Source organism: Ochotona princeps, chromosome 2 (genome assembly GCF_030435755.1).
Source record: "Ochotona princeps isolate mOchPri1 chromosome 2, mOchPri1.hap1, whole genome shotgun sequence".
Lineage (NCBI taxonomy): Eukaryota > Metazoa > Chordata > Mammalia > Lagomorpha > Ochotonidae > Ochotona > Ochotona princeps.
The window spans coordinates 28262357-28286474 of record NC_080833.1 but is presented as its reverse complement, the minus strand read 5'-3'; the positions used below and the strand labels follow the sequence as shown (position 1 = coordinate 28286474).

Sequence of the window (24118 nt, the reverse complement as noted above, 5' to 3'; positions counted from 1 at the left end):
TATATTCAACAGCGGCAGGGAAGCTGCCACCAGGGGGCAGTGGTGCTGCACGAGTGGTTCCTGCTGTTTTGTCCAGGAGAGGTCCTCGGTGGCTGCTGGAACTGGCCGGCTTGGGCCTGAGAGCAGGGCACCAGGTAGCAGCCCTGTGCAAGTGGTCCAGGCAGCACTTCTGAGGCCCATGCTGCTTTCTGCACAATGGTCATGATACTTCTAGGACTTTGAATTCTCGAGTGGCTGTAGAAATCTTGATCATTAGACAAAAAGGGGCTTCAGAAACATAGAGGGCTTTTTTTTTCCCCCAAAGTGAAGATAGCTTTTTACTGCTTATTGCAAGAGTGAAGTATGCTTTTTAAAAAAATTGCAGACCCCAGTATATACCATCTCTTGGGTTTTATGTGCATTTTTCCAGATGTTCATATTTGTCTATCTGCAAAGGTAAATATTCTAATTGTGAAGAACTGAAATATTATATGGATATGTGGCATTGTTGGCCTGCCAGATAACTTGTTAATTTATGTAGTGTCCATCCTCCCAGGAATTTAAAAAGTTTTTTATCTTGTTTTTATCGTTACCTTTGGGTACAAAGGCCTATGATGGACTCAGATGAAAGAGAATAGAAAACCCTAGGGGAAGTTTACCGTGCAGTGAGGAAAAGACCTTCATGGTACCCACAAATCCCTGCTGCCTTCTGTCCATCCGGGTGCAGTGGGTCTGGGACGTGCACCTGGACAGGGAGCCCAGTAATGCTGGGGCCCAGACTCCTGGGCCACGGGGATCGAGATGTAACGTAATAAAGGAGTTCACGTTGTGCTGGGGGGCAGAGAATGGTAACTGGGAGCCTGGGAGGACCTTGTGGTGACAGTAATGCCCGAGTTGTTCTTGAGGGGAGTTTTGCTCGGCGTGAGACTTAGAGCAGCACACTCCATGTGCACGGACAGGCTGAGCGAAGGCCGTGTCCTGGGGCCCGTGGAAGCTGCACTGGGCAGGGCCCTGCATCGTGCACGGACAGGCTGAGCGAAGGCCGTGTCCTGGGGCCCGTGGAAGCTGGCTGGGCAGGGCCCTGCATCATGTGCACGGACAGGCTGAGCGAAGGCCGTGTCCTGGGGCCCGTGGAAGCTGGCTGGGCAGGGCCCTGCATCCTGGCTTGTGGGTTTGTGTGTGCTTGTGCAGAGGAAGAGCTGTGGAAACTCCCCTTTGAAGTGAGTGAGGACTGAACAGAAACAGGTTTATTGAGCTTAGTGATGACTGCGTTAAGAGGAATTGTTATGTTGTTCCCGCTTAGCTTTTCTTGTGCTATTAAAATGCCATCCTTTTTTAAAAAATTCACTGTTCTTTTTAAATTGAAAATAAATTTGATTTGTATCTTGGAAAGTAAAACATCCTTATTGTGTGAAATTTAAAGGGTTCAGCAGCACATTGAGTGGAGTGTCTCCTCCGTCAGTTAGCAGCCAGGACTCGGTGGTGGGGTGTACCCTGCAGCCCCCTGCCCTGCCTGTGAGCGTGTGGCAGCCCCTCCCGGGAAGCCCCAGGGACCCCTGCCTCTCTGGTGTTTACACCCTGTTGTATGCCTCTCCCATTCCACATGGGTTGGACATGTCCATTTGCTGTGTAGGAAATCAAATCCTACAGAAATGGTGCTCTGCTACTTTGGAAAATAGGTTGCAAGAAAAGGCTGCAGTCTGTTGGGGACCCCCCACAGGGGAGCAATCAGGCTGCAGCTGCCCCCAGGGGAGGCCCATGGGAAAGAGCAAATGGGTGCCCAGGCTGATCCTTGCTTCCAACCGGTCTGACGCCTTCACTGCAGACTCTTTCACTGCAACCTCGTTAGGACCTGGGCCAGCAGCAAGAGTGGAACTGTCCTGCCCCCCCCCCCCCCCCCCGACCACCTGCTTAACCCGAGGTGACAAATGTGGGAGCCACAGGTTAGGGAGCAGTTTGTCCCTCACACTACGTGCAGATATGCCGGTGACTCGTTTTTATGCAGACAGGAACACGCCATATGCTGTGTTGGACCTTGTATTTTCCACTTACCTTACCCTGCCGTTTTCTCTAAATAAACACTTAGAGCTTCCTTAGTTTGTTATTTTTAAAGATTTATTTAAAGAAAAAGCTACGGGTAGGGGAGTAGAGAGAAAGGTCTTTGATCCTTGGGTTCACTTCCCACGTAGCTGCAGTGGCCAGAGCTGGGCCAGGCCGAAGCTGGGGTGCTGGAGCCTCATCTGGGCCTCCCCCGTGGGCTCAGGGGCCAAGCACTTGGCCACTCTGTGCTGTTCTCCCAGGCCGTCAGCTGGGAGATGGGTTGAGTGCAGCTGGGCCGTGAGTCAGCACCCACGTGGGATGCAGGTGTGCTAGGAGATTGCTTAACCTATGCCACAGCATAGGCTCCTTATTTTTTTTGTATTTTAAGACTTTAGAAGATTTATTTGAAAGATGAATTTATTATTTTTTTAAAGATTTATTTATTTTCATTACAAAGTCAGATATACAGAGAGGAGGAGAGACAGAGAGGAAGATCCTCTCCCCAACTGAGCGCAATGGCCGGTGCTACGCCGATCTGATGCCAGGAACCAGGAACCTCTTCCAGGTCTCCCATACGGGTGCAGGAACCCAAAGCACTGGGCGGTCCTTGACTGCTTTCCCAGGCCACAAACAGGGAGCTGGATGGGAAGTGGAGCAGCTGGGATTAGAACCAGTGCCCATATGGGATCCCGGGGTGTTCAAGGTGAGGACTTCAGCCACCGGGCCCTGAAAGATGAATTTAGAGGGGAGAGATCTTCCATCCACTGGCTCACTCCCCACTCGGCTGCTCACTCAGCTGAGCTGAGCTGATCCAAAGCCAGGGACCAGAAGCATCTTCCAGGTCTCCCACGTGGGTGCAGGGTCCCAAGGCTTTGGGCCATCCTCGACTGCTTTCCCAGGCCACAAGCAGGGAGCTGGATGGGAAGTGGAGCAGCTGGGGCATGAACCAGAGTCCATACGGGATCCTGGCACTTGGAGGTCAGAGTCATGACACAGCCCCTAGTTTTTAAGACAGTTTCCTTAACCAGCCCCTTGCGGGAGTTGGGAGTGCGTTCAAGCTAGTTCCAGAGCCCCCAAGTCTACCAGGTCTACTGGTCTCACTTCTGTGAGATGCTTCCTCTCTCCTCCCCTGACAAGAACAAACTCTGCTGCTCTTTTTACTGGAATGGTGTTCTGTTTGTCCTAATATGCCTGGTGGATAAGAGCTGTTTCCTCTGCTTCCGAGGGCTAGATCCAAACCCTGCCTCTGTGAGACACACAGTCAACAGGAAATGAACACTGGTGCCCCTTTTCCTGCTCCATCCACTACCACAGAAAGGGTTGTCCCAAGCTCGTGGGGTGCCTGGGCCGGATCCTGCTGCCCTGGGGCAGGTTGAGAGCCAGGTACTCTCCCAGGCTCGCGGAGGGTGGGGCTGTTTGTAATCCCCCCTCCCCAGAAGGCCAGGAAAGTGCAGGAGCAGGGCAGGAGGAGGGCAAGGAGCTCGTCACTGCCTCTGAGGGAAACAGAGTCCCCAGGACCTGGGGCAGGGGTTTAGGGCCAGCTCTCGGTCTCCTTATCCTGTGTCGTGGACGCCGGGTGTTCTCACAGGACTGCGGCCTGGAGGCTTCTGGTGGATTTATAAACATGTAAGGGCCTGGAATCCACGGAAGATTTAGGAGTCGCCAAACTCACAGCCCTGCACTCTATATTCTCTCATCTCTCATTTTGATTGTTTATTTTAAAAATATTTTTTCAAATATCTTTGTTGTTATTGAAACAATGGAGCAGAGTTAACCTCCATGAGACAAATGGCAAAACCAACATTTTTTTGAGTGCGCACTTCTCAGCGGCATGGCTGGGGTTGGCACCAGCATCTTCTTGGCATTGGTAGAAAGCTTTTCGTCCACAGCACTGTGGGCAGCAAGGACTCACCTGACTTCTCAGCTGGCACAAGAGCCAGGATTTTGGAACACCCAGCCCTGTATGGGACACAGCTCTTCCAGGGTCAAGCCACCCCCTCCATCTCGGCGGTGGCCACTCCAAGCCTCTCGCAGGATGGCTGCACCCTGGCCAGCCACTCTCTTTTTAGCTGTGGGCTGGAGTGAAACCTGGGCTGTCTGAGAAAAAGCTCTTCCTACATCGTATCTGTAAGGCTCCTTCTGGGTTCCATGGTTCTGTATGGACACCTGCTTGGTTAGGTATGCGAGTTCCCAGCCCCAGAGAGATGGATGCAGCCCATGTGGAAGGAGCTAGGAGTTTGCCTGCTTTTTAAGTTTAGTTTAGTTTTATTTATTTATTTATTTATTTATTTATTTATTTATTTACTTATTTATTTATTTATTTAAAGGCAGATTACAAAGAGGAGAAATAGAGAAAAGAGATCTTATATCTGCTGGCTTACTCCCCAAATGGCCGCAATGGCCCAGAGCTGAGCTGATCCCAAGCCAGGAGCCAGGAACTTCTTCCGGGTCTCCCACTGAGTACAGGGACCCGAGGGTTTAGGCCATCCTCCACTGCTTTCTCAGGCCACAGGTAGGGAGCTGGATGGGAAGTGGAGATGCTGGGATATGAACCAGTGCCCATATGGGATCCTGGTTTGCAAGGATTGCCTACTGAGACATTGTGCCGGGCCCAGATGTTTGCTTTTTAAATTAATTAATTAATTTTAATTGGAAAGATAGATATACAGAGAGGAGGGGAGACAGAAAGGAAGATCTTCTGTCCAATGCTTCACTCTCCAAGCGGTCGCAACGGCTGGAACTGAGCTAATCCGAAGCCAGGAGCCAGGCGCTCTTCTGGGTCTCCCATGCGGGTGCAGGGTCCCAAGGCTTTGGGCCAACCTTGACTGCTTTCCCAGGCCACAAGCAGGGAGCTGGATGGGAAGCAGGGCCGCCAGGATTAGAACCGGCGACCATATGGGATCCTGGTTCATGCAAGGTGAGGACTTTAACCACTATGCTGTCGCGCCAGGCCCAGAAGTTTGCTTTCTTAATAAACATTACTTTTGTTCCAGGGTCATTCTTTATAACACGACCTTAATCCTGAGCATCAGTGGCAGCCAGCACAGGGAGGTGACGGTGGAGTGGAGTGGAGGAGTGGAGTAGCCACGGAGACTGCCCCTTGGGGGACAAGCAGGTCTTTATCACTTCACTGCATCTGCTTCTCCCTCATTCCCAGCACTGGTGCTAATTTCTGACAGGAATGCCCTTGTCTCTGCCCGGTGGGGCAGTTGTGGCTTAGGTTTACGGGGCCTCGCAGTGCCGTAGCCACATTCATGCCACCAGGGACCGATTCTTCTTACGGGCTTTCAGGGGAGGCACAGTGAGAGCTTTCCTGCTGGAGGCCTGCCGAGGAGCTCCGTGAGGCCCGTTTGCCATCGTGCGGGCTGGGATGTACCCTCTACACTCCCGTCCCTCTCTTCCGGATTCAGACCTGGGGCTTGCCTCTTCGCTTGCACAGAGCGCCCAGACTAATAAATCCCCCGCTCAATTGCGGTCCCCACCGCGCGTTTATAAGCAACAGCTGACTTTTATCTGCTTTTATCAGCTGGTTTTGTTCTTTCATATAAGCAAAGTTTTATGAGGGTCTCCTGAGCTGGCTCGTAATGTGATGAGACGTCTTCACAGCCGTGCCATAAATCGCCGGCACCTGCCGGGTGAGGATGCCGTTTTCCAGGCACGTTTTGTCCAGCTGGCGGCTCTGTCCCCTGGCCCAGTTTGCATTTCTGCACTTGTCTCTTTAAACGTGGATTTGTTTTCACATCTTTTCTGCGGCCTCTTTAAAAGTAAACTGAAACATGAGGGATAGAGAAAGGAGCTAGAAAGTTACGTCTGTGCTAAAAATTACCCCTGGCTTAAGCTGCTTGGAGAGCTGGTTTTGATCCATTGCCGAGACCTCAGCCTTCCCAGCCACATGTGCCTCAGGGCGGGGGACGGAAGGACAGCGCCAGCCACCCCTCAGGATGACTTGGATTCTTTTCTGGGCCATCGCCCTTTGCAGTTGCCCAAGCTCGAGCCCCTGGTTGTCGGTTCTAGAGGGCTCTTCTCCAGAGGGTGCCAAGCAGGACGTCTGGCATGGAGAGAGACGAAACGCAAGTGTGCCCCGCCTCCTGCAATTCAGGCCAGCCCCTTGGGGTCCAAGAGGGTGCCAGGGGGCAGAGGAAGAAGGGGACCTGGGATGGCAAAACATGCCATCAGTCAAGGAGAAGGGGAGTGTGGCCCCAGCCCACGTCTCTAGATTATCCACTTTCTGGGTTTTCTTTTTTTTACATTCATTCATAATTTTTATTGGAAAGGCAGATATATCAAGAGGAGATACAGAGAGAAAGATCCTCCATCCACTGGTTCACTTCTCAAGCAGCCGCAACGGCTGGTGCTGAGCCGATCCAAAGCCAGGAGTCAGGAGCTTCTTCCAGGTCTCCCACGCAGGTGCAGGGTCCCAAGGATTGGGTCATCCTCGACTGCTTTCCCAGGCTACACATAGGGAGCTGGATGGGAGGTGGAGCAGTCAGGATTAGAACTGGTGCCCAAATAGGATCCTGGTGTGTGCAAGGTGAGGACTTTAGCCGCTAGGCTACAGTGCCAGGCCCCTACGGGTTTGCTTGATTCAACTGGGAGACTATTAGGTCAGAGGACAGGATCTTCAGAGAGCCCATAATCTCCCTCTCCCACTGCAAGGGACAAGGACCATGACCCCTGCTTCTCCAAGCCCTCCTCAGGCCCCATCGACTTTGTGGGTATCTTTCGTAATTCCTCTAGTGCAAGCAACCTTTCCTGGAGGGTGTGCTTTGAGGTGCAGTGGGTGAAACCACCGCTGGGGGCACTCGTATCCCACATCAGAAGGCCTGGAGCCAGGAGCCTCTGCTGCTGACCCAGCTTCTTGCTGAGGCACACGCGGGGAGACTTCAGATGATGGCTGGCTCATGGGGGCCTCTCCTACCCACAGGGGAGACTAGATGGAGCCCCAGGCTCCTGGCTGCAGCCTGACCTAGTCCTGGCTGTTGCAGCCATTTCAGAAGGGAACCAGTAGATGAAAGATTCTCCTGCTTCTGTCTCTCTTTGCCTTTCCAATAAATAAAAATGAATCCATGGCGGGGGAGGGGGAAGGAGAGGAAGACATGTCCATGGGTACCCAAGAAGGAAAAAAAAAACACTATTTCTTTTTCGGTACGTACTTTTATTCTCTTTATTAGTTTAGATTGTTTTATTATTATTTTTTAATCCAGCCCTATAGCTTCACCAGCTCAGCAAAAGACTCTAACCATGTGGGAACTGAATCAAATAGACAAGATTCAGAGGTCCCTGCATCTGCCTGGTGGGGAGCGGGTGCACCTTGCTCTTGGGGCAGGGGAGAGTGCAACGTGCTGAGCTGGCTGGCTGCTGGTGGCTGTGGCCTTGGCAAAAGCCACAGCATCCTGGAGCCATCCTCAGCTTGGGCACAGGTCTGACCTTGCCACCTAAGACCATACGCCTGGGGTCTCCCCCGTTTTTACCAGTAAAATGTGGATATCTGAGCCACTAGGTTATTACGGAAACACACTGAAATAACCTGCCCAAAGCACAGAGGCTATGGCCTAGCACCCAGGAGGTTCCTCATTCACTGTAAGCCACCCTCTGCCTGGAGGAAGAAGTGGGGCTGAGGTTCTTTTTCCTTACCCTCCGCTGGGCAGAGCGTGTCCTGGCTACCTGTGCAATCAGCAGCTCGACTGAAGAGACTGAAACTGGAGGGCAGGACAGGACTCCCTAGGCCCCCTCCTGGCCTGGGCTCCCTGGCGAGACTGGCAGGCCTGGAGCCACCCGGCATTGCCACACCAACGGAAACGGTGGCTGCTGTCCCAGCCAAGCCCTAGGACTGTGGCAGGAGGCCGGACCGGGTCCAGCCACCACATCAAGGCTGCAGCCCCTCCCAACTTTGAGTGTGTCTCCCATGCGAGGCCTCCCGCCGCCCCTTTCCCAGAGAGCCCAAGTTCTCCTGGGGGCCAAGGGGGAGGCCACAGCCTTTTGTGGCTGCTGCTTTGGGGAGGAGAAAGTCCTGGGCAGGGAGGCAGACCATGTGGGCGCCTGAGCTGGCTCTGACTGCTCCCCGAGCTCCTCCCCACCCTCCCCACTCCCTGCTGAGCCCCGTGGGTATGCAATTGGGCTTCCCCAGCACCCAGGGTTTTCATCAGAAACAAAAGGAGGCCTGGAAGACCACAGTTTCAGCTGCATAGGCTGTTGCAAAAATGAAACTGTCTGATGAGACTCATCATGAAACGTCAAATCTTACACAAATGTGAGTGATTTTTCTTTGAGAAACAACAGCATGTAAAGGAAATAAGAAGGATTTACGAGGCCAGTGCTGTGGTATAGTGATAAATCCACTGCCTGTGATGTCTGTGTCCCGTACGGGCACTACTTGTATCACAACTGCTCCACTTCCCATCCAGCTCTCTGCCAATGACCTAAGGACTTGGGTCTCTGCCACCTGTGTGAGAGAGACCCACATGAAGCTCCTGGCTCCTGGCTTTGGTCTGGCCCAGCTCTGGCTGTTGTAGCCATTTGGGGAGTGAACCAGCAAATTAAAGATTCCCTCTGTGTGTGTGTGTGTCCCTCTCTATATAACTTGAGTTTCAAATAAATAAACCACTTCTAAAAAGAAGAAGGATTGGGCATAAGAACAATATGGAGCATGGGACGGGCATTTGGTGTAGAAGTTAAGTCTGCTTCCAATACTGAAACATCAGCATTTCAGTCTTGCTACTCCACTGCAGTCCAGCTTCCCGCTAATGCACACCCTGGGTGGCGGCAGGTAATGTCTCGAGGACTTGGGGGCCCTGCCACCCATGTGGGACACCGAAGAGGAGTTCCTGGTTTTGCCCGGCCTAGTTCTGGCTGTTACAAGCATTTGGGAGGAGAATAAACCAATGTTTCTCTGCCTTTTAGATAAATGAAAATAAATCTGAGCATCTATCATGTGCTAGGTACTGTGCGAGAATCTGGGGAGAACCAAGGGGTGTGGATTCTCCCTCTCCCGGAGCTTGCATCCTAGCAGGGAGGATCTCAATCAATGAGAACACAGAACACTTCTAGTGGAGGTGAATGAAGGAAGAAAAGGGTTTGGAAAGGAGTCAGAGAGGCAAGAGGACTCTGAAGGGGGGATGTTTGCACGGAGTCTTAGAGGAAACAAGGCCGGAGGGAGTGACAGGTGTCCAGGTCCCCTCTGCAGCCAGTGCGCCGTGACGGGACCGGAAAGAACAGATTGGACTGTTGACAGAGTGGGGCCTTGCCTTTCCACTCTCTTCGGCTCACAAGCATAAAGAGGAATTTTCAGGTGCCCTGTGAACTGAGTGACACCATTGCTTCAATGGCTGCTGGGATATGTGATGTGTGTCCTTCCCCCCCCCCCCAAGATCTATTTATTTATTTGAAAGGAAGAGCAAGCGAGAGACAGAGTCAGACAGAAAAATCTTCCATCTGCTGGTTCACTCTCTAGGAATGGGCCAGGCTGGGCCCAGGCTGAAGCCAGGAGCCAGGAGCTCCATGCGGGTCTCCCACATGGGTAGCTGGGAGCTAGGTACTTGGGGCATCTTCCACTGCCTTTCCAGATGCACTAGCTGGGAGCTGGATTGGAACCAGGGCTCTGATATGGGATGCTGGCATCACAGGGAACAGCTTATCTTGCTGTGCCGTAACCCGGCCTCCCTGTGTGGTGTGTTCTGAAGGGTTTGCTCAGCTGCTGTGGCCATAGTGCACATGCGCACATACAAACCTCTGGAGTCCTGGGTTTACACGGCTGTGTTGGAGCCATGAGGACTGCTCACCTGGCAGGTGTCCCAGGACCTTCCCCACTCCATCCCCTGCTAATGCACCTGTCTGCTCTGTTCAGCCCCAATCCATCTTCCCCTGACCCATGCCTTTTTCATGGAATATCTCCTGACCAGATGTCTCCTCTCCCCTCGTCAGCATGCGGAACTCCTCTTCACTTCCCTGGCTGAGCCCTGACATCCCCTCTTCTCGCTGGCCAATTTGCCTGGGTCCCCACGGAGCCACACACTCCCAAGATCATTCACTCAGTCCTGGGGTGACTAGCAGCTGTTTGCATATCCATTCCTCCCCCTGCCACCTCAACCCCTTCAGAACAGGGGCCAGGTTTGATCTGCAACTGCATCCCAGCCGGAAGCAGAGTGGGTGCTGCAATGAATGGATAGACGGATGGATGGATGACTTGGTGGTGTTCTTCACCGTGGAAGAACATCTGCAGCTGTCTTTGAAAGAATGTGTTATGCCATTTGATGAAATTCAAAAAAATGCACAGGACATCTCGTCTTCCTTGGGTGCCCCTGCAGAAGGGTGCCCCTCCTTGGGGGCCCTACATCTGCACCCCTGAGGAGTCTCACTGTGCTGCTGGGTCTCTGGACAAACCCGGCCCTAGAAGCCTTGATGGTCAGGAGGCCCAAGAGACGTGGCACTCACTCACCAACCCAGGCCGGCTCAAGTCTGTCCTGGCCAGATGCAGGGGGCTGTGTGGGATGAACGCCGCTCCGAAAAGAGGCCCTGGCTGCCTGCGCCTGCGTGACAGCCGAGACTGTCACATCTGCAGGTAATTTCTTCCTCCATCTGCCTGGGGATGGATCTCATTCAATTCGTCAGAACAATACCCTCTGTCCCTGTGCCATCTCACGGGCAGGAGGGGCTGCTAGGTCCCCTGGAGAGCACACTGCTCAGGCCTCTGCGTTGGAACCTTCTGTCTCCCAGTGAGCTATAATTGCATTAGGAGTGACCATGAGGTCAGCGGGTATGCTCATTCCGGGCAGTCTGGCCTGCAGCCACCCGCCCGGGTGCGTGCGCAAGGAGCCCGCAGGCCGTGCTGCCTGACATTTGCAATCGTTTACTGGAAATAAATTCCATCTCTGCGTTCTGCTCAGCCTTTCATATGGCAGCCAAGCTGTCCACCCTGGACTGGACATAAATCCCGCTGGTGAGGCCCCAGCCAGTGCTCCCCTCACTCCCAGAGCTGCTGCCTCTTCAAGAGCTCACCAGTGTGCTGCTGTTTGCCCCCCACTAGCTCAATTAAGGTCCCGGGGCATGGTGGGGTACGGGGAAGAGGGAACACTGTTGGGAGCCACACGCAGATGAGCAGTTTTCGGTCTGGGCGAATGACTTCATTCTGAACTTTGGTTCTTCTCAGTTGTAAAAGATGGATGAAGACTGTCCACTTCTCTCAGTCAGTCTCCAGATGAACAGTCTCCATGGTGCCTGCCAGCTGCCACCTGCCACCTGCCAGGGACAACAGACACACTTCTTTCCATCACTTTCTTTTCTGAGCTGCACGAGCTCAGAACTTGTCTGTGCATCAGTATCTTCCTCTGTCCAACGAGACCCCATTTCACACGGCGGCTGAGGGCATGACCACGGTGCCCGGCGCACATGGTACTCTGCCATCCATGGGCACAGCACTGGGAGGAGGACCTGACCAGTGCACTCCCTGAGCAGTGTGTGGTTGGTCCGGGAGGAATCTGGGCTGAGACAGGCTGTAGGTTTGGGGGAGGGACAGTCAAAGGGAGGGCTGGGTTGCAGGCTGACCAGGGCTCTTGCACACTGAGCACATGCTTAGTGGGGATCTACTGTGGCGAGCAACGGGCTTAGGGTGTGGAACCAGGAGAACTGCCTGTCCCACGGCCCTACAGGCCACTCATGGGACCTGCTCACTGGCTTCTCTCTTCTCTGGCCCTCTCCAGCTCTATACACATCACCCAGGGCAGAAAAGAGCCTCATGAATGCTCCCTCCTCAGCTGAGCTTCTGGGTATTCCTCAATGGGACTTAAGATCTTAGGGTCCAGGGCCCGGTGGCGTGGCCTAGCAGCTAGGGTCCTCGCCTTGAACGCGCCGGGATCTCATATGGGTGCTGATTCTAATCCCAGCAGTTCCACTTCCCATCCAGCTCCCTGCTTGTGGCCTGGGAGGGCGGTCGAGGACAGCCCAAAGCTTTGGGACCTTCACCCACATGGGAGAAGAGGTTTCTGGTTCCTGGCTTTGGATCAGCGCAGCACTGGCCGTTGTGGTCACTTGGGGAGTGAATCATCGGACGGAAGATTTTCCTCTCTGTCTCTCCTCCTCTCTGTATATCTGACTTGGTAATAAAAATAAATAAATCTGTTTTTTAAAAAAAATCTTAGGGTCCAGTTGTCACCTTCCCCCCCACCCCACCCAGGCTCTGCCATCTCCCTGTTTAATCTCAGTGGAGAAGGCCCTAGAGGGTCTTTACCAGCTCGCCACCAGGCCTAGCCATGTCATCCTTATTCAGCAAAGCACTGACAAGGCACAGTCCTGAAGATTCCTCCATGACTCAGCAGGGGCCGGGGTGGACAGGCACCTGCTCCCTGCCGTTCTCTAGAACCTTGGGATTGCCTGGCCCGGAGCAGAAGCTCAACAAGCACTTATAAACCAAGGGGTGAAACATGAGCTTCGTGAGCTTTGTTGGGGCCTGTGGCCAGGCTGGTGACTGGTGACCCAGAGGTGACCCTCCTGAATCTTGCACCATCCCTCGGGCTTCCCCAGTCCCCTTCCTCCAGCCACTGCTCCAGGCTTTAAGGCTCTACTGTTCAGGAAGTTCTCCTCAGTGTCTGCCTGCACCTCCCGGACTGACTGCTGTCTCAGGACCAGGCTGTGTGCAGGTATAAGGGTGTCCTCACTGAGCAGGAGATCAAGGGAAAGGCAGGTTGGGGACAGAAAGACAAAAGCTGAACGCCAGTGTTCAAGAGAAGAGAGAGCAGTTGCATTGAGCAGGGCCTGGCAGAGCGTGCTGGCTTCTGATTCAGATCTTAAGAGCATTGCTGGCGGACAGGCCTTGGCCACCAAGCGTGAACTGATATGTCCGGGGCAGCCGAGCTTGGCCTGAGTGTGGTCCCTGCTGGTGGGTGCAGAATGTGGGGCATTGAGGACTCCTGGGACACCCATTAGGGGTAGCGGAAGAAGCCAAGTCCAAGGTAGGAGTCCCCAGACCCTTAGACTTCCTAGGCTGGGCCAGGATTAAGAAGACACATTATAGCTGGCTGGACCAGACAGACAACATCAGAACCTGGGCCAGCACTGCTTGCACTGTGGAGGCTGGAGAAAAGTGCTACCTTGCAGGGAGGAAGGACTTCCGCTGCCATCAGCCCCCTAGGCAGGGAGCCCTGGCTCCACTGCTGATGTGTGGCTGCCAGCGTGCAGGGTGCAGCAATACCTCATTCCTGCAGGCCCCCAGAGAGAGGAACCAGCTCCTGTGGGAGTCCTGGCCGTGCTAGTCTAAATCCACTTCTGGCCTCCTTTGCTGCATGCTCTGCTTTGTCTGGAACTGAGCTCGTTACTACAAGCAGAGGGTGGAGGGCCTAGTTCTGGCCCAGGAGACACATGACCTCCAGGCGAATGTGTGAGCTTGAGCAAGTGCCTCTTAGTTCACTTGCACGGAGTGGAGGAGAATCTGGGGCTTGCATGTTTGATAGGAATTTTTTTTTTTTCTTGAAAGCAGTAGCCCCTGGGGAGGCGTGATGGCTTACTGTGCTAGTCCTCTGTCTGCAGTTGCCCGCATTTCCTATTGGTACCACTTCCTGTTCTGGCTGCTGCACTTCTAATTCAGTTCCCTGCTTGTGGCCTGGGAAAGCAGAAAAGGATGGCTCAAAGCCTTGGGATCCTGCACCCTGTGTGGGAGACCCAGAAGATGTTCCTGACTCCTGGCTTTGGATCAGCTCATCTCTGGCCATTGCTGCCACTTGGGGAATAAATCAGCAGATGAGAGATATTTCTGTCTCTCCCCTCTGTAAAATCTGCCTGTCCGATAAAAATATATAAATCTTTAAAAGGAGAAAAAAGAAAAAAGGAAGTAGTGACCCACACTGGTATTTTGGGGAGAGCGCTGAAGTCCAAGATCAATACGGGACACAAATGGGCTGGAGTGTCTTTGCTGGGAGGATTGGGGGCCTCCCACTACCCCTCTGGGCTGCATGTCCCCCAAGGGACCTCTTTGCCCTAAGCTCCACGGGGTCTCTCAAGGGCACCAGGGCTGCTGCGAGGTCCCAAGGCAGTGTTCCTATCTGGAAAGATGTTGACAACTGGCTGCCAAGTGGGGACAGAGGAGGAGGGTGGGCCTACTGGGACAGTCCCAGGCCCAACGAAGGGCAGCACAGCCACCTCCCTCCTGCAGCTGCCCCCAGCCGAGGGATCTGTGCAATGGCGGGGACAGCAGCCAACAGCTTTAGAGGGAAACTTCCTACAGAAGGGACTTGAGTCCTGGGCCTGGCCTTGCCCTCCCTAAGGGGAAACCAGAGGGTCTCAGAGCGGGCCCTGCTTGCAGTCTCTGTCCCAGAAAGCTCCTCCTTCCCTGGGGTCTGCTTAATCCCCGTTAACTGAGTTCTGACCTCTGCCTTGCACTAGGCCTTCCCCCACGCCCTTGCAGGCCTCCTCCTCCAGAGAATAAATAAATACTTTCTCCATTATCCCATTAGCAGCTTCACAGGTTTTCCTGCTGTTGGTTCCTGGCTCCGGTAAAAGTGGAAACACGTGTTCCGAAAAGCTGCCGTGTCCCACCCACCCCCACAGGCTAGGGGCCAAATGCAAGTGGGCATCATGCCCATTCACCTGCAGCTGCTGCCCACTGGGGACAGTTGTGCTCAGAACCAGTAGGGCTTCTCCCAGCTTTTGCCCACTTGGGCATCCCCCAGGGGTCTCCAGCCCCCAGACATGGAACTGGAGGTGCTCCTTCTGGATGCTGTGGGTCTTCAGGCAGATCGCTTTGCCTGTGTGGGCCTCAGGCTGTTTATTTTGGGGGAGAAAAAAGTTTATTTTTAAAGGCAAAAAGAGAGAATCTTTCACCCGCTGATTCACTCCCAAAATGCCTGCAGCAGCCAGGGCTGGACCCAGGCCAAAGCCAGGAGCAGGAAACTCCATCTGGGCCTTCTTGCAAGGGTAGCAAGGATCCAGGTATTGAGCCAACACCTGCTGTCTCCTAGGTAATCTGCATTATCAGGAAGCAGCCTGGGCTCAAACTAGGGCACCAGTATGGGATGCAGGTGCTCCAAGGGTTGGCTTAAAGTATGTGTCGAACACCTGCCCCAGGCTATCTAGGTGGCAGTGTTAGTGCCTTTCCTGATGGATTAGAGAACCCAGATAGCCTGAAAAAGCAAGGAAGGCACCAGGAGCTTTTGGCTGGGGCCCTTGGAAGAGGTTGGACTGTTCTGGTTCTGCAATCCATGTTTCCTTTTATAGATTCGGACAAGCAAGAAGCCAGGCCTTCCCACATTGTGACGGAAGGAACTTTGCAACCTCAGCCTTGTTGAGGCTGGCACCGTGCAGTCTCCCCTCCAGGGGTCACCACTCTCTGAGGAAGTTCTAGAACATTAGCACCTGGGCTTCTCAAGGTGGGTTAAGGAGCTGCCCAGCTGGTCTCGTCTATCACCTACCCAGTGCCCCGGGCAGGCACTGGCACAGTACACGCTCTGGCTGGGAGCTGGAAATGTATTTGTCTCTCCATCCCATCTCCTTGTCCTGTCCTCTGCCAGAGCCTCAGGCAAAGGGGCCCAGGTGGGCAGGAGTGTGGGCTGGAGAGTTTGGTAGCAGGCTGGCAGCCCCGTCAGTCTGAGCAGAGCCTGGCAGCAGCCAGGGCCTTTCTTAGTGCCATGCCACCACTCTGCCATCTTGCCTTCTCTTCTACAGTCGGGATAAGTCCTGGCCTGGGCCATCTCTGAGCCCCTCCACCTCTGGTGCCTGCCCCTGACAAGAACCCCAGCCCTGCTCACTTTGCCTGTCAGGGAGTTTCCTGACACAGCAGAGTATCTTGTTCTCCCTGGTTGAGCCTTTGAGTCAGCTGAGCTCCATTCAATGTCTTTTAAACTGTGGCTTCCTGGGCCTGGCGTGGTAACCTAGTGGCTAAAGTCCTCTCCTCGCACATGCCAGGATCCCATATGGGCTCTGGTTCTAATCCCCACAGCCCTGCTTCCCATCCTGCTCCCTGCTTGTGACCTGGGAAAGCCGTCGAGGATGGCCCAAAGTCTTGGGACCCTGCACCCACATGGGAGACCCCGAGGAAGAGGCTCTAGGCTCCTGGCTTCAGATTGGCTCAGCTTTGGCCATTACGGTCACTTGGGGAGTGAATCAGGAGTCAGAAGATCTTCCTTTCTGTCTCTCCTCCTCTCTGTATATCTGACTTTCCAATAAAATATTTTGAAAAAATAAATAAACTATGGCCTCCTTATTGGTTTGCTGGGTAACCTCAGATAAGTGGCCAAACTTCTCTGCTCCTCTAGTTTCTTCATTTTTTTTTAAATTTGTTTCTTTGTGTGAAAAGCTAGTTACAGAGAAAGAGATATTTTTCCTTCATTGGCTCACTCTCCAAATGGCTACAATGGCCACAGCTGGGCTAGCCCTAAGCCAGGGGCCGGGAGCTTCTTCCTGATCTCCCATGTGAGTGCAGGGGTCCAAGCACTTGAGCCATCCTCCAGTGTTTCCCCAGGCCATTAGCAAGGTGCTGGATTGGAGATGGAGTAACCAGGACTCAAACTGGTGCCCATATTGGATGCAGACACCGCAGGCAGCAGCTTTACCCACTACCCTGCTCATCTTTTTTTATTTGTTTGCCTAAAAGACAGAGCTAGAGAGAGAGGGAGGGTCGTATCTTCTACCCACTGATTCACTTCTCAGATGACCACAACAGACGGGGCTGAGCCAGGAGCATTGTCGGGGTCTCCACATGGGTGGCGAGGACCCAGACCATCGTCTGCTGCTTTCCCCAGACCAGGGAGCTTGATCGAAAACAGAGAAACCAGGCTACGAACCAGTGCCCATTTTGGATACCAGTGTTGAAGGCAACAACGTCGTCGTCTCTTCTTCTTCTTTTTTTTTTTTTTTTTTTAAGATTTATTATTATTGGAAAGCCGGATATACAGAGAGGAGGAGAGACAGAGAGGAAGATCTTCCATCCGATGTTTCACTCCCCAAGTGAGCTGCAACGGGCCAGTGCTGCGCAGATCTAATGCCGGGAACCAGGAACTTCTTCCGGGTCTCCCACGCGGGTGCAGGGTCCCAAAGCTTTGGGCCGTCTTCGACTGCTTTCCCAGGCCACAAGCAGGGAGCTGGATGGGAAGTGGAGCTGCCGGGATTAGAACCGGCGCCCATATGGGATCCCGGGGCTTTCAAGGCGAGGACTTTAGCCACTAGGCCACTGCGCCGGGCCCCTCTTCTTTTTTAAAGATTTATTTGTTTTTATTGGAAAGGTAGATTTACAGAGAGAAAGATCTTTCATTTACAGGTTCACTCCCCTAACATCCACAACAGCCATTAACTGAGCCAATCTGAAGGTAGGAGCCAGGAGCTTCTTCCGGATCTTCTACATGGATGCAAGGTCCCAAGGCTTTGGGCCATCCTTTACAACTTTCCCAGGCCACAAGCAGGGAGCTGGATGGGAAGTGGAGCAGCTGGGAGACGAACCCATGTCCATATGAGATTCTGGTGTATACAAGGTGAGGATCTAGGCACTGTGCCATCATGCCTGAAGGCAACAGCTTTACATGCTGTAACGCAGTGCCAAGACTGTACCTTGCTCATGGTTAAAGGGAAGAGGCACATGGCACTCTTGGAGAGCCTGGTGGGACAATGCACGAAGCAGTACCTAGCGCCTCATAAACCTTCCAAACAAGGAGCTTGCTCCTTACAGCCCCAGCATGCAGCATGGAGAGAGTAGTGAACACAGGAGAGCCTGAGGTGCACACTTAGTCCCAGACCCTAGCTCTCCAGCACGGGAACCACCAGACACCTGGGACCACATGAGGACGGTGCCCGGAGCGCATTCCTGAGAGAGGAGCTGGCATGGCCCACCCGTGCTGTTGGACTTGACTTTGTCTCCAACCCTTGTGTCCCCTCCTCTCCAGGGCTCCTTTCTCTGCAGCAGCTGGGCTTCCTTTTCTTGCCTCTGGGAAGCCCCCACAATTGCAACCCCAGACCTCTCAACCAGCGGTTCTCATTGGGTGCTTCCCCAAGAATTGTAGGAGGAAAGTGCAGTAGGGTGTCCTTTCATTCTGCCCTGCTAAGCCACTCTCTGCATGAGCATCCTGGGTGATGGACTGAGAGATGCCAGCTCAGCCCATGCTGGCCTCAAGGAGGAAGAGGCGGATGGCTGGTAGCCTCTCTCTCCCTGGGACATGGGAGTGACTAACTGGGCATGTTGGCATCAGTTGCCTGGCTGGCTAGGCATCAGGCCCAGCCCCCTCTGCACAGCTGGCAGCATGGTGGGACTGGCAGCATGGTGGGGAGGCTGCTAGGGGTGGTGAGGTGGGGGTGGGGAGATTGTGTTGCTTGACCTCCTGTGAGTTCCCCCTAGGCTGTGGTTCTGTGGTTGATTCTCTCCTGGGAGAGGCTCTCCTGGGAAGCTGGCAGGTCTGGGTCAAGGGGAGGGAGGCTGGTTGGGACCATATTCAGGGGCGGATTAGCTGGGAGAGCTGCTCCCACCAGCAGGGAGAGCTGGAGGAGGGGCCCAGCACCAGGACATTCCCTCCTCTGACCCCGGCAGGCAGAGCCCGGTGTCTGGGCTAGGGGGAGGGGCCGCCTCTTTCCCAGGGTCCTGGCCGGCCCCCAGAGCCCAGCACTTTCTCAGGCCCTTTATTAAATTTCTCAGGAGTGAGAGGGGAGGTTATCCCTCCCCCTCTTCCCCAGGCGCCCCTCCTTTTGTCTCCCTCCCCAGGAGGGTCGGAAGGAGCTTTTCTCATTATTGTGGTTATTAAAAAATAAATGAGCCAGAGACACACACAGAGAGAGACAGAGACAGAGAGACAGAGAGGCTGAGAGACACAGGCCAGCTAAGAGAGACAAAGAAAGTCAGATGGATAGAAGAGGGGTTTGGTGAGATAGAGATGGAAGGAAGGAGACGTGGAGACGGAGATGGCAAAAAATGGAGGTGAAGCTTTGGAGCTAGGGCAGCAGCTTTGGGGCACACCTGGTGCGCAGCGCTGTGGCCTCGGACAAGCAGACAAGCAGCGATCCTGACCTCAACTCCAGTCTCCTGCACAAAGGGAAGGACCACCCTCCCTTGGCAGCTTCCCTGTGTTGCTTAGGGTCTAGCACTGAGCGCACACTTGAAGCTTGACAGGTGTTCAGATGTGGCTTCATGTATGCAACCTGTCGTGTGTGTGTGTACAGGGAGACGATGAGAGGAAGGACAGTGGCAGGAGAGCTTGGATGGGGTGGGGGGCCTGGGGAGCCCCTGCTGCCTCAGTCCTTGCCCTGGCCATTGGCTGCCCCTGAGAGCCAGCCACTTCCTCCTGTCTCATCTCCTTGCTTCTGTGAGCCGACTCTTGGCTCCTGTGTTGGGGTGTGGAGAGGGGACCAGAGCCTGTGATTTTCTTCTGTTTTCTCCCAAATGAAGAAACTTAAGTGTGAGTCTAGAGCCCACCAAACCTGACACTGGGCTCTACAAATTTGCTATAAATTTTTCAAAGAAAAGACGTAGTTTTAAAATTCAGCCATTAATTTCTTTATTTGAAAGCAAAGTAAGAGAGCAGGAGAGCACTTTCAGTCACTGGTTCACTTCCCCAATGCCAACAACAGCCAGTGTTGGGCCTTGCCAAGGCCAGCTGCCTGGAATGCCATCCTGGTCGCCAGTGTGGGTGGCAGGGGCCCATCACCTGCTGCCTCCCAGGAGCATTAGTGAGGAGCCAGATTGAAAGCCGAGTAGCCAAGGTGCAAACCAGGCCCTTGTATATGGGATGTGAGTGACCAAAGGGGTGGCATAACCCACTGCCCCAAGGACAAAAACTCTTGTTTATCTTGAGGTTCTTTTTTTTCTTAAGTGCCTTCCTTTTTCCTCCTTAAGATATATTTATTCACTTAAAAGTCAGAGTTACAGAGAGAAAGGGAAACAGAGAGAAAGATGTTCCATCCACTGATTCATTCCCCAGATGGCCACCACAACCGTGACTGGGCCAGATCAAAGCCAGGAGCCCCGAGTCAGGAATTCCATCTGGGTCTCCGTGTGGGGGACAGGAGCCCAAGCACTTGGGCTGTCCTCGGCTGCCTTTCCCTAGGCCCATTAGCAAGGAGTTAAGCAGCTGGGACTGGAACTGGCATCTGTATGGGATCCCACAGTGTTGGTCCTTAACTAGCTTTCCTGAAGTATAACATTCACCCATGGAATCCACTCACATCAAATATACAGGGGGTGCAACTACCATCACAGACCAGTACTGAAGCATCCCCATCACCCTCTCTTGTCTGTCAATAATGTCTCCCCAGTCTTGCCCGGAGCCCAGGCAATCCTGCGTAGCTGTTAAGATCTCAGAGGGTGGGCTGATGCGATGGCTCAGTTAGCTCATCTTCCACCTCCAACTGCCATGTCCCATATGGGCACCGGTGCGTGTCCCAGCTTCTGTACTTCCCATCCAGCTCCTTGCTTGTGACCTGGGAAAGCAACAGAGGACGGCCCAAAGCCTTGGGACCCTGCACCCACGTGGGAGACCCCGAGGCTCTTCCTGTCTGCTGGCTTGGGATCAGCTCGGTTTTGGCCATTTTGTCCATTTGGGGAATGAACCCGCAGATGGAAGCTCTTTCTCTGTCTCTCCTTCTCTCTGTAAAATCTGTCTTTCCAATAAAAATAAATCTTTTTTTTTTTTTTTAATCTCAGAAAAGTTCATGGAAATAGAATCAAAAGAGGCATTTATTCTGGCAGGTACCAAGTGCTAACTCTGCCAGGGGCTGGATCTTGGAGTTGCACAGACAGCATTGTAAGGGTTAATTGGGGCCCATATGGAAAGGGATGAGGTCAGTCCATATCAGATCGTCTTAAATAGATTACGGCGAGAGGAGAGAGATGGATTTCTTTGCAGGTCCACTGTGTGCCAGACACAGTTGGAAGCACAGGGTGGCTGTCCACTTCTCACAGCACTAGTCTGGGGTGGGCAGGCTCTGTTGCCCTCTCCGTTCTGCAGAGGAGACACCCACAGCTTGCAGAGTTGACTGCCTTGTCCCGAGGTCATACCGCACGAGAGCGTGGGAGCTGAGATGTGGGCACTTGGTTGGCCCCAGCCGTGCCAGTGTTCTCCACTGCTGACAAGGAGAATGGCTAAGGGGTTAGACTTGCCCAGGTCCTGGGGGAATGAGGGGAAGAGCCAGAATTCCCACAGGCTTCCTGCACCAGCTCCCACACCCACCCCTGAGCAGGCCGCCCCAGGTTCACTGTCCCTCCTTGGCATTCACTAGGACACTCTGTGTCTTCCCTCTGTAACCTGAGTCTCCAGGCGTGGAACGCCAGCTTGTGGCAGGCCTGGCTTTGCAGGTGTGAAGTTCATGAGCCACGTCAGTCCTGGGAAGATGGAGGTAGGGGGTGGCACAAAGGCTCAGAAAGGTCCAAAGCCTCTGTTAAGATGGTACAGTTGGTACGCAAGTGGCGGAGGCCACATTCCGAGGGCTGCATCTGTTTGCTTCTGAAGCCATTCTCCTCTCTTTCCCTCCTCTGCTCCCCTTCCTCCCAGAGACTTCAGCGCCACATCTGGCTCCCAAATGACCCCCGCCCCCCAGGAGGGGAGGCGAAGGCCTGGGGAAGAAACAGCAGGAGGCTGGAGCGGGTGTGGGCAGAGGGGAAGGCTGGCCTTCTACCCCAGCTCTCGCCAGGGTGCTGCAGCTGGCCCCACCTCTCCTCCTGGACTCAGATTCAGTGTCTGTGTAAGTGTAAGGGTCAGAGCTGGGGTGGTAAGAGAGGGAAATGCCCTGCCACCTTCTGAGTGGCCCCCAGCCATCACCCACACTAGGCCTGCAGGACAAGGGACAGACTTCCTGGTGGGAGTTCTTGGATGGTGGGGACTGGTTAGTGTGAGGCCAAGGCCTCATTGCCACTGCTGGTCTCTGCTTCCTGCAAAGTAGACTTCCCCTCTGATGCCGCTCTTAGAGGCAGGCCCCGCTCTTAGAGGGGGTCACCCTGGCATTGGTGGGCGTGAGGGCAGGGTGGGCTCAGCCCAGCCTTCCAGGGCTTGGCATGCCCAGTAGAAGGGGAGACTGGGGCTGCAGAGCTGGGCTAGGGGGATGCGCCCACTGTGCCCACCCCATCCCTGCTGTGCTGGGCCCAGGTGAGGAGCTGTCAGAAGGCTGGAACTGATTATAAGTTCCAGGTCCAGCCCCTCCGCCCCACTGCTCTGATGGTGTGTCAGCCTGGGAGATTGTGAGGGGCAAGGATGTTGCCCACCCATACATTCTGAAACCCTGTCTGAGAACCTGGCTCAGGACAATGGCAAGGGAGACAGGGTCCTCTAGGATGTGACTGTCGGCTGCCAGGGCACCTGTCACCTGCACACAGCCATGCTTGTCACAGCCAGGTGGACACTCTTGGAGACCTACGTGGGACCCTCACACCAGGTATTGACATGTGCACACACTCAAAATAAGCACAGACCCTGTGCTCTCCATCTCTCTCTCTCTCTCTCTCTCTCTCTCTCTCTCTCTCTCTCTCACACACACACACACACACACACACGCTTCTGTAGGCACGTGGAATTCCTCCCACACCCTGACCATGGCAGGTACACCTCTGAGTTGCCTCCTGCTTCAGGGCAGCGACGTGTGGGGAACCCAAGGACTCTGGTGTGGGGAGTGACCTTGAAAGTCCACCTCCAGATCCCCCAACCCAGCTGCTGTGGCATCACTCAGGAGGACAGCAAACCCTTGGTCCTGGAGTCCTCGTGACACCTGGCTTTTTCCCATGGACCTTGTCAGTCGGAGCCTTTGGAAACCCCCTTTGGGAACACAAATTCTCAGGTGCTGGATTTCCAAGGCTGGCTCTCCCAGGAATGGGCTCTGGGGAGGGGTGGGAGGGCAGGAAGATTCATGGCGAGAGGGGTGTTGACAAAGGGAAGCTTTGGTTGGGTTAGGGCAATAGCTCACCTCATCCATGCTGAAAACATTCGAGAACATTCGCTTTGCGTGTTCACTGAAACAAAAGAAGGAGGAGTAAGAGGCCCTGTCCCCGGGGTGCCCTCCACAGGTCAGGAAGCTGGGGCCCTGGAGGGCTGATTTGACCCCCAGGCTGGGCAGGGGGACTTTTGCGTGAGAGTGAGTTGCCAGGCTTTAAGAGAAGGAAAAAGGCAGGGCCAGGGGACCAAGGAGAGGCTCTTCCCCGTTCACACACAGCGGCCAGTGCAGCCACCAGGAGAATGGGTGAGACCAAGATTTGCCTCTGGGTGCAGAGCCCCCCCCGTGCTCCATTGGTTCCTTCTTCATGCAGTCCAAGCCGGTGCCTTCCTCCGGGCTGCAACTTGCCTGAACACCTGTGACAATCACCCGTCTCCCTCAGTGCCCAGGGAGCTGCTTTGTTCTCATTCGTTCAGTAATGTGATGGCTCATGACTAGCTGTGCGACCTGGGGTCACCCATGATCTGTGGATCCCAGCGACTTCCCGATAGGATTGTTAGGTTGCAGCGAGTTATTTAAGCTTAACGGAACACCACCTGGCACCCACTAAATGCCAGGCAAATGTTAGCATTAAAAATGTTAACAGTCACATGCCAGCCACCACTAGGTACCGAGGACACAGCTGTGGAGAAGGGACACATGAGGTGTGCCCTACCCTCAGTAGCCCCAGGTCCTGGGGGCCAGGGGATGGGTGGGGTGTTGCTCTTGATCAAGAGGTTGTGGTCACATATGATGACTGTTGAAATGGGAGAAGGCAAGGTTTTGGGGGGCACAAGCTGGGAGCACAGCCTAGGTTGTGGAGCAAGGAAGACCTCCCACGGCAGGTCATTCGAGGTGAGACTTGACGGACAGGAATGGGGAGGAATAGCCAGGTGAGGAAGAGGAAGAAGAGGTGTTCCAGGCAGAGGAATGGGCAAGCAAAGACTTCCAGGTCATTGTCATCAACTCCAGGAGTAGCCCAGGGCCTGGGCTATGCGGAATTCTTGGCTAAGCATTGTTGGGGTGTGGAGGGGTATTGATCACTTTCAAGCTTATGCACTCACATGCAGTCCTTGAGAGGATTGTGTGTGTGTGTGTGTGTGTGTATCCATTTCACAGAGAAAGACACAGAGTCCCTGCAGTTGATGTAGGTCCCATTGCTGGTGGTCAGCAGAGGAGTCAGGGCCCTCATCTTGTCCATCATCTGGCATTTGGAGCTTAAGTGAGAACCACTTGTCCAGGG

General features: G+C 54.0%; 1 protein-coding gene across 1 annotated transcript in view; it reads right to left on the bottom strand.

Annotated features, from left to right (window-relative positions):
- Nucleotides 1-24118, bottom strand: part of ZC3H12A (zinc finger CCCH-type containing 12A) — a 251865-nt gene that overhangs the window by 70026 nt on the left and 157721 nt on the right. The window lies entirely within an intron of this gene.